Source organism: Catharus ustulatus, chromosome 17, assembly GCF_009819885.2.
Source record: "Catharus ustulatus isolate bCatUst1 chromosome 17, bCatUst1.pri.v2, whole genome shotgun sequence".
Taxonomy (NCBI): domain Eukaryota; kingdom Metazoa; phylum Chordata; class Aves; order Passeriformes; family Turdidae; genus Catharus; species Catharus ustulatus.
This window is the reverse complement of record NC_046237.1, coordinates 8,758,497-8,768,005: the sequence shown is the minus strand read 5'-3', so window position 1 is coordinate 8,768,005 and position 9,509 is coordinate 8,758,497. Positions and strand designations below refer to the sequence as shown.

General features: G+C 45.1%; 1 protein-coding gene across 1 annotated transcript in view; it reads left to right on the top strand.

Moving 5' to 3' along the window:
• The first annotated feature begins 9,172 nt into the window (after positions 1-9,172).
• EYA2 (EYA transcriptional coactivator and phosphatase 2) overlaps positions 9,173-9,509 on the top strand; it is an 86,605-nt gene continuing 86,268 nt past the window's right edge. The window contains exon 1 of the mRNA XM_033075051.2: positions 9,173-9,220. The gene's annotated coding sequence lies outside the window, so the exon portion shown is untranslated. The remainder of the gene's footprint in view (positions 9,221-9,509) is intronic.

Here is a 9,509-nt window from a genome sequence, read left to right as displayed (position 1 = left end):
CTACTAACACAGACTCCAAAAAAAATCCTGCAAAATTGTATATATGCTCCCTGCAGTGGATTTGATTTTGTCTGGCCTGTAACTCAGGTCCCTTGATACTCCAGTTTTATGAGGGTGTGATGTAGTGGTAAATCAGGGCCATACTGATGATCTAAATCAGAATAACCAGCATGTTTTTCATTTCAGAAGAAAAAAAAAAAAAAGAAAAAAAAAAGTTTGTGAGAGAAAGTTTGCCAGCTTCAGCACTTCCTGGCCGCCAAGAACATTTACTGAAAATCAATGGTCTGTCCAAAACCTAATGTGAGCAGGAGTCGTAGTGCAGCTGTTCAGAATCTATACTGCTTCCTAGGCAAAGTTTCTAAGCCCTTTCAGTCCTTTAGAATAATAAAAATGATTAATGGTCTCAAACACTGTGAACCAAGTGTTTTGAAGTGTAACCTGCTACTTGTAATGCACTCAGTATTTCTGATCTGTATTGTACTGGCACACGGCGCCTCTGGAAGTTAATGTTCAAATGGGCAACGTTTGAAATGAATGAAGAGAGGCTCTCAAAGCCTGGTGGCAAAATCATTTTCTCCCAAACCAAGATAGTATTTCCCATCAGTTCATAAAGGAAAAAAAAAAAAGTGACTATAAATATATATAAATACCTCTTGTTTTCTATAAAGGAGTTCCAGGAGAGCAATGTGGATACCTCACAATGCAGAAGGAAAATGATCCATCTCATTCAGTGCTCTAAAGAGACATCAACTCCTTTTGGAGAAAAACAAGTTGGGTCTGCTCACAGACTGCAGAAAGAGGCTCAAAGACTTCATGGAACAACTTCCTCCATCTGGGCCTTCCCCATTCCTGCCCCACTGGGCATTGCCACAAGCCAAACCTTAGAGCCAGTCTGGTCTATGCCAAGAGTTGGTGGAGTCACATCAATTAGAGAGCCCAGTGAGACCCAGAAAATTGTGGGTGGCAGAGACAGCAGGGCAGTGACACTGTGGGCAGTGACACTGTGGGCAGTGACACTGTGGGCACTCAGGTCACTGTGGGCACCCTTCTGGGCACCATGGGCACTCTGCTGGGCACCAAACCCATCCCCAGCTGCCTGCCCGCCCTGCCTGCCCCGAGGCTGCAGTTGCACAAGAAGTCCCTCGGAAGGGCTGGACTCAGCCCAAGCTGTCCTTGGCACCCTGTTTGTCCCAGCCTGTTTGCTCATGCCCTGCACCAAACTCAAACAAATAATTTGGACCACAGCTATTTCCAGATATTGGCAGCGCCCTGGATGTATTGAGTCCTTGACTGCTGTGAGCAGCCTCCCCTGGGCACTCACCCACAGCCCCTGCTCGTGGCTCTGGAGCTGTTTAGCCCCAGTCCCTGTCTGGGCTAGAGGTGTTTGTGTGTCCAGCCTGGAGCCTGGGTGAACTTTGCTCCTCTGCTCTAGGTAGTTTGTCTTGCCTCATCTGAGTGGGCTCCCAGGATGGACCCTGGCTCATTGCTCCTCACACCTGGGGTTCTAAATGAGCCCCACTGCTGGCACCCATCACTGCCTGTGCTGCAGCCACACCTGCCTCCTGAGCCCCCTTCCCTGAGCAATCTATTGGCATTTGCTGCTCCCTGAAAAACAACATTTAAGTGAACACTTGTTAGAGACTGGAAAAGATCTACCAAATACAGTGGAACAAGAGAAAGTTTGTCCACTGGATTGACACTTCATCCTGGCTACCTGAACTCCCCTGTCTTCTTGCTGGGTGCAACAGAAGCTTGGGAAAGCATTTTAAGGAGCACTCAGTTAATGTTTACAGGGAGGTAATGTGCCAAGTTCTTTTATAAAACTTTCAACTCTAAATTTACAGGCCTTATATGCAATATTATTTTGGGGACAGCATATTGTATTCATTAGATATTTAAAATGGTATAAACAAGGCGGTAGAATACTCAAATTGCTGCAAGCCAGATGGAGATCTTATCATAATACCTCCCACAATTCAGAATTACTCCTTTTTGAAAGTTCCTCTGCTCCCAGCCTAGCAGAGGAGTGAATCTCCTGGTCAGCACTGATGTGGCTGTGCAGGGCAGAGCTGCCTGTCTCCTCTCTGCCAAGGAAGGACATGAAGTGCTGCTCCTCTGCACTAGTGCACGGGAGCAGAAGGGGCACTCAGGCTTCAACAAAAACAAAGAAAAAAAAATTAGATCATGCAAAGTCACATTTTTGGAGCATAAGGGAACATTTTAGTCCAATTATCTTCTTGAGCACAGAAAGAAAAGGAAACATTTTACTAAAGTCAGTTTTTAAAATAATTATCCTAGATAAATTGATCTGCAGAGAATTGCCCTCAAAATATAAATCATGTTGATTTCCCTTGTTTTATACTTCTAAAGGGTGACCAAAGAGTTATTGGAAGGGTGCATGGAGCTCTTGGCCTCACAGATTGAGGATGGGGCTTATTCCTGCCCATAATATGGATTAGCAAAACACAAATTATCTCTGTCATAATAAACAGGAAGGAAATTATTGTGTGCTTGACCAAAAAATTGAGAATATACTATTAGCGATTTCCTAACACTGATTGACTAGATCTGATTTTCTTGAAATTCATTGAATTTGCACAATAGTTAGGAAAGAGCACTTTTAAAATTTGGGGTGCATCTTTATAGTTTGTAATCCCAAACAATATTAAATGCAGTACAAGTTGCACTCTGAAGCACATCTCCTTTGGTATATTCTGCTTCTTCCAGCATCTGCCCTTTCATTGGTTTGTAAAACAAATTAAAAGTCCAATGACTACTAATGATGGAAAACTGGCAAAATGCTCTTAGGCATCTATTGTATTCTCAGATTGTTTCAAAATACTTAGCAGCCATGGTTTGGAGCAATTTTTAAAATATTGTGTTAAATTTCTAATTAAAGTTTTGCGGCAGCCGGATTGGCTTATCTGAACCAAGCGATTGGTTTGGCAGAATTGACTCATGGTCATTCTACCTGACAGCATTCCCTTTTGTGGGAATGTAACTCTTACTGTGAAAATGTTGTACTAAGCAAACCTTAGTTCCGCTCGTAAATCAGTTCGATGAAAGGTTTGAAAGCCTGTTTCTATGGCGCAGTTAAATTACATTCAAAGTGCAACTGAATTTGTCCCTGCTTTTCCATCCAGTGTAATGTGACTTAGAGAAACGTTCTTTAAAGATAGAGAACAATTTAGAAAGTTAGATGAGAATTCCTGAATGAAAGTAGATAGAATTTAGGTAAACATTCTCTAAGTTTAAAATAACAGACTGAAGCATTTGTGTTTGATTATCAATTTTAATCTACATAATAATGAGACTCATTCCCACTAGGACAGGCATGCTAAAAAAGTTTTGGAGTGCTTGCATTCCAATTCCTAAAATGAAACTCTTCCTTGCAGTCAAAATTCTACATAAAGCTGGAAGAATGGCTTTTGATTCCTGTGTGAATGAACTTTCAAAATACTTGCAGTTCTACAAGATAAATTAAATGAGAGATTTCTGGGAGACCACTCAGGCTCTCTGTACCAGCAATGCTGCTGAGTTGCTGCTGCAGTCAGGGTACTTTGATGTTGTTGCATCAAGAACCACCCAAAATTCAGCTTTTTTTGGCTTACTGAAACATCAGCCACCTAGAGAGAGATACAACTTTATATGGGTGAGAGGCAGCTTCAGTGATGGCTCCAAATTTTGTCTTGCCTCATGCACACTGTTCCAGTCATATTGAAACAGAGCCAGAAGTTGTAATTCATGAGCGAGTTTGCCAGCCTATGGAATCCATAAGTCTTCCCCAAGGAGGAAGCTGATATCTACAAAATGTTTCACCTGAAGTGTAAAGAAAAAATTTTTAAAAAGCCAAGGACCCATGAGAAAATAACTGCACAAATCCCTTCCGTTTTCACTCACAGCCATGGGATCAGGTCATGTGTCTTCCTTTCAGATCACCAATACATACTAGTTTCAAAGGAAATGTGCTTTTATTAAAAGTAAATATAGGTTTTATTAATCTGGCTTTTGATGCACACATTGATTAGAAATGAGAATTGGTCATTTCTCAGCTCTGCTCTAGTGTAAAAAAATCCCCCAAATCCTGCACCTCCTCTCCAAATGGATCAATGTCTGAATTCTTCCTAGTGATTTTTTTTTTTATTGCTGGTAGTTGAAATAACATCAAACCTTAACCTTAAAATATTGCTTTAGCTCAGTGTCAGGTTTTCAAATCTCTCCTGCAGACCATCATTCCTTCCACCAGCAGAACCATGGCATTTCCATACTCCGATCTGGGGTCCTGCCTGCACATGGCAAAGTGAGTCAACAGGAGCCATGCATTTGTATATAATGCTCCAAGCAGGTAGCACTACACAAGAATTTTAGTCTCACATTATTTTATTAAAAGAGGTCTCAAAAAAAAGCTCATGAAGAAAAAGACCAAAATGGTCATAATACTTATTTTTCATTTTAATACCTTTCTGTGCAAACTGATTGTTCTTCAGCTGTGCTCAAAGACGAAATTTGGTTTACTCCTATTGTTGGAGATGCCTGCAGTAAGAGTGGCAGGATCCCAGCCTGAAACAAATCACACGTTTTCTGTCAATCAATGTTTCATTTGTGATTTTGCATTGTCTGCATAGCACAAAACATTTTTCTGCTAAAGCATGAGGAAACAGGAAGGATGGAGTACAGGGATCTACTGTTTCTACAGGAGAAATTCCAAGCAAAATAGTGGGAGAGTATTAAAAAAAAAAAGGAAAAAATTCTGGGGTTTTTTTTTCATTTCAATCCAGTAGTGGAAATTGATTAATCAAGCCCGTCTGCAGCCGGTACAAAGGGCCAAATCTTCAGCTAATATTAAATAGCAAACTTCTACTTTTGAAAACCAGAAAGAGGAAGGGGACAGAAAACTGAAAAACAAACAGGCATATTTGATCATTTAGTGGTGAATAGATCAGGCACTCCTCAGTTGCAGGGTTTTATTTTTGTGCATTGTGTCAATGATTGGAAACCATATGTTTTAAGCCCAGCTTCAATAGTATCAGTAGCTACAGTCCTGCTCTCAGATTACTTTTTACTGCCTGCCTAATTTTGAGCTTTAATAGCTAACATGCACTTTGTTTATCAGTTACAAATGTTCTGAATGTTGATGAAATAGGCTAAACAACACAGATTGGCTTATCATCAATACCAAAGACTGAGATAAAATATATTTAATATCATGGCTTGCGAATTTGCAAACAAGTTCTTAGAAATAAAAGAATAAACTCAGAATTGATGGCTCTGGTTCTGAATATGAGATGTTAGCACTCAGATCCTGACACAGCTCTTGTTATCCACAGAAAAACCCATCCTACAAGGAGCAGAGCCTTTTGGGACCAAAAATGCCACCAAGTCCAGCAGAGTTAAGCCCCCTTGCATGGCACAGTCCCATATGAAATGCTTTATTGCACTGGAGGCAGTCTGGTGGTATTCAAATTAAATTTATTTAAAGTATTTCCAGAATCAGACCTTGGTATCTTGCAGGCCTGAGCACTAATACATTAAATAGCTAATTTTTACATAATTCTATTTAGCTATACAACAAAGAAATTTAAAATAGTCTCTAGATTATGTTATTTATCCCCTAATTACTTGAGGACAGAGTACCTTTCCTCTGTTTTTAAATTACTGCATAAATTAACAATGTTCTAACAATAACAGCAGCAGCAATTCAGGGCATTTAGCAGAGAGAAAGCAACCATTAGCCTTGAGAATGAAATTTCACTGGAATCCACAAAATAATGTGTTAGGAAATATCATGGTTGCCAAATTTCGCAATTTTGTTGAAAGTCTTCTAAAATGTGAGGGTTGGGGTGTTTGGGGTTTGTTTTTATTTTTTTCCCCACAAAGTCTGAGCTCTGGCTTCATGTGAAAACATGAAAATGTGAGATTCCCAGTTTTAATTTTAGAAGACAACTAAGTTACTCAGCATTGTGGTTGCAAAGAGAAATTGAAAACATGAACCCAGAGAACAATTAGGAAGAGCCCAAAATGCATTACTTTTAAATTCTTACACTTTGGAAAGCGATTTCTGACTGGGGGTTAACTCTATTTAATACCACAACAAATCCTCTGTGTCCTTTTTGAGGACTTCTCACCTTGGTTTGTGACAGAGGGGGACATCACATCTTAATTCTCAGGGAGGGTGCTGAAGTTCAGTACTGGCTCTTTTTTTCGTGTTTTAAAAGAGAACCAGTTGTTTGTACTGATGTAGCTCTCTTCATTTTGACAATGAGGTCAACAGCAGACACTGGTAATATTTCCTCAAGGGAGATACATTTCCATAGTAACAAGAATTTGGGATCTAGCTCTTCACCTTCTCCTCAGAGAGGCTGAAGTGTGGCTCTCCCACACTATGGGATAAACCCTCTGGATCCCAGGGAGTGGCTGAAGACAGCTCCCCATGTTCCCTACGGCAGGCTGCTCAGGTACCAAAGAAGGACCATCATCTTTAAATCTGTGCAGGACACTGGTACCCAGCCCAGTGATCAGGAGCATTTCCATTTGGTGGCTATGTCGAGATTTCTGGACCGTTTCCATTTAGTCTTTGAGTTTATGGTATGTGGGAAATATACTCTAGCACAGAATGGCTTCTAAACCCTCCTTGGTTTTTGACCAAAAATAAATTCCACAGGTCTGAGAAATCCCTGGCATTGTATAGCTGGTGATGCCCCAGCTTGGTGAAATGCAGACTTTATCATGCCAGCCCCTTGTCTCTCACCTTGCAGCCTGCAGCCCATGCAGATTTCTGACCCATGCACACCAGGTCTCACCAATGGGGCAGAAGCCATATTATTCCCTTGCCTTTCTAAATGGCTTTTAAGATCTACAGGTATTTTCCTGCATACTAACGATGATGAAAATACTTAAAATTCCAAATTGAAAAAGTACCCTTTGTCTTTCTCTTTGCCCAACCTTTTCCCACCGCGCCTTTATTACTTTTCTAAATATTGCATATAATGTTTTTGGTAAATAAGAAGAATATTAGAGTAGACAAAAAATGTTTACTCACCAGCTCAAGAAAGGTGTTTCTGGCACTGATTCACAAGTTACTCACAACTTACAAAAATTACTTATACTGAAAGGGACAAGGAGTGTCTTTTTGTGTGCAGGGTGCTGAACAAACAATGAGGTCCTGGTCCCTGCCTGGCTTGCTGTGGCATTACCACAAACAATACTAATTCTTAAATACCTGCCTGACTTTAAGCACTTAGGTAAATAATTGTATTGATTGTTGTAGGCCTATTCACATGCATAAAACTAAGCATATATTCAAATATGTTGTGAAATCAGGGGTCGGAGGAATTTTGCAAGCAAGGCATTTTTAGATACGAATTTGCTTGTTAAAACCAGCTTCAAAAGGAGCTAATGTGGCAATCAGGCTTTTGGGCACGGCAGGGGGAGGAAGGAAAAGACTTATTTTCAAGATGGATCCGAGGACTTTCTTGTACTTCAGAGCCTCCTCACCAGAACCACAATTACAGGTGAGAAAGGCAGCAAGGAAGTCCCCCCAACCAGTGATTGCTCAGAGTTTAATGTGAGAGCAGTGTAAACTCAGAACTGCAGATAATCCACGGGGAAATCAGGGGGTTAGTGCCGAGAACTGATGGGGAATAACAACTGAAAGAGCTTTGGTTTTTCTAGGCTGGCGGGAGGTAGCTCATGCTAGGAAGGCTGCCAGCTCCAAACTGATGCTGGGAGCTTTGTCTCCTTTGGATTGTAGGAACACACTTTGCAGTCAAACTGATCTGAGAGATTTTGATAGTAAAAACAGCTGTCTCGTTGCAATGATGTTTTTGTTCCATTGTCAAAATTTTGAGTTAAATCCATGAGTGGGCTGCAGCTTGTTCAAACCCTGAACTCAACACCCTTTGTGCTCCTCTGGCTTTTCCACTGCGGTGCATGGGATATCTCCTTCCTGAGGAAAGGGCTAGGTGTAATAAAAGCCGTCAGGACAAGGAATTGCAGGTCTCCTCCGATGCCTCCCCAGTGCTGGAGAGACTGAACTGGAGAGCTGAGGTCTGTCCAAACTGGTGAGAAGGGGAAATAAGGAGGAAGAGCAGCGTGTGGAAATGAAACACTCCAATGCTGCTGTGGCCAGGCTGCATCCCCAGCGAGCAGGTATGCTGGTGGAACGGGAAACTGCCTGGTACCTGAGCTGGGACAAGGGGAAGCTGTTTGTGGGGTGAACAGCACAAGGGAATTCAGGGAAGGCGCATGCAGTGGGATGCCCCAGCCCCATCCTCCCAGATAAACCATCTGAAGGTGCCTCCTGCCCCTCTCTTGGATGTGCAAACAAGCAGATGAGATGCCCCATTGAGGCGTCCAACACATCTGGCACAGGGGGCACATGCCAGACTGCCTCTGGTTTTGTGCTGACGTGAGAGATGGGGCAGCACCTCTGTACGGCCACAAACGCATTCTGTGTCACTTGAGGTGATGGGAACTCTGGGCAAGCTCTCCCCTCTGGGAGCCAGGAGCTGTGTGGGGCTCTGTGAGGGCAGAGTGGGGCTTGTGTGAGCGATGCTGGTTCTGCAGGACCCATGGCTCTGTGCCACTGTGCGCGTTAAGACAAAATAGATGTCAACAAAAACCCTTCCGTTGAAATTGGCATTTCAAATTGTCACTAGAGATCCGTAACACAAGGACTGTAGTGACAGTGACTGCTTCACGGAAACAGAGGCTACAGACTCGGTTCTATTCACATGGGATTCAAGGGTCCGAGTTCTACGGGACGAGTTTCTTTCAAGGACTCGCAGCTCGACGAACGCTGATAGCACCAGCATAAAACCACAGCCAGGGTGGGAGCGAGCGCGGCCAGCGCGTACCTGCGGCCGGTGAGAGCGCATTCCGGCCCGCCTCGGGAGCGCCCGCTCCGCGCTCCCTGCGGCCCGGGGGGCACGGGAGCTCCGCGACAGCGCCGGGGGCAGCTCCGCGACAGCGCCGGGGGCAGCTCCGCGACAGCGCCGGGGGCAGCTCCGCGACAGCGCCGGGGGCAGCTCCGCGACAGCGCCGGGGGCAGCTCCGCGACAGCGCCGGGGGCAGCTCCGCGACAGCGCCGGGGGCAGCTCCGCGACAGCGCCGGGGGCAGCCGGGCGGCCCCGGGAGCCGGGGGGAGGCTCCTCCTCCGGGCCGGCACCGCGGGCAGCGCGGCGCTGCGGGCGCCGGGACGCGGCGCGGCCCCACGCGTGCGGTAGGTGCGCCCCGACGGCGGCGGCGCGGGGGCAGCCCCGGGGTCGGGCTGCCGCGGGGGGCGGAGGGCCGGGAGCGCAGGGCGAGCAACAGGTTAGAGAAGCCGAGGCAAACGCGCCGAGCCGTGCCGTTCAGTGCCGTGCCCGTGGCGCTGCGCTCCGCGCCCCGCGCAGCCCGCGCGCGGCTCCGGCGGGAGGCGCGGCGGGGAGGGGGCGGTGGTACGCGCCCGGGGCGCAGCGCGGAGCGTGGAGCCGCCGCCCCGCTCCGCTGCGCTCCCTTCCGCGGGCATG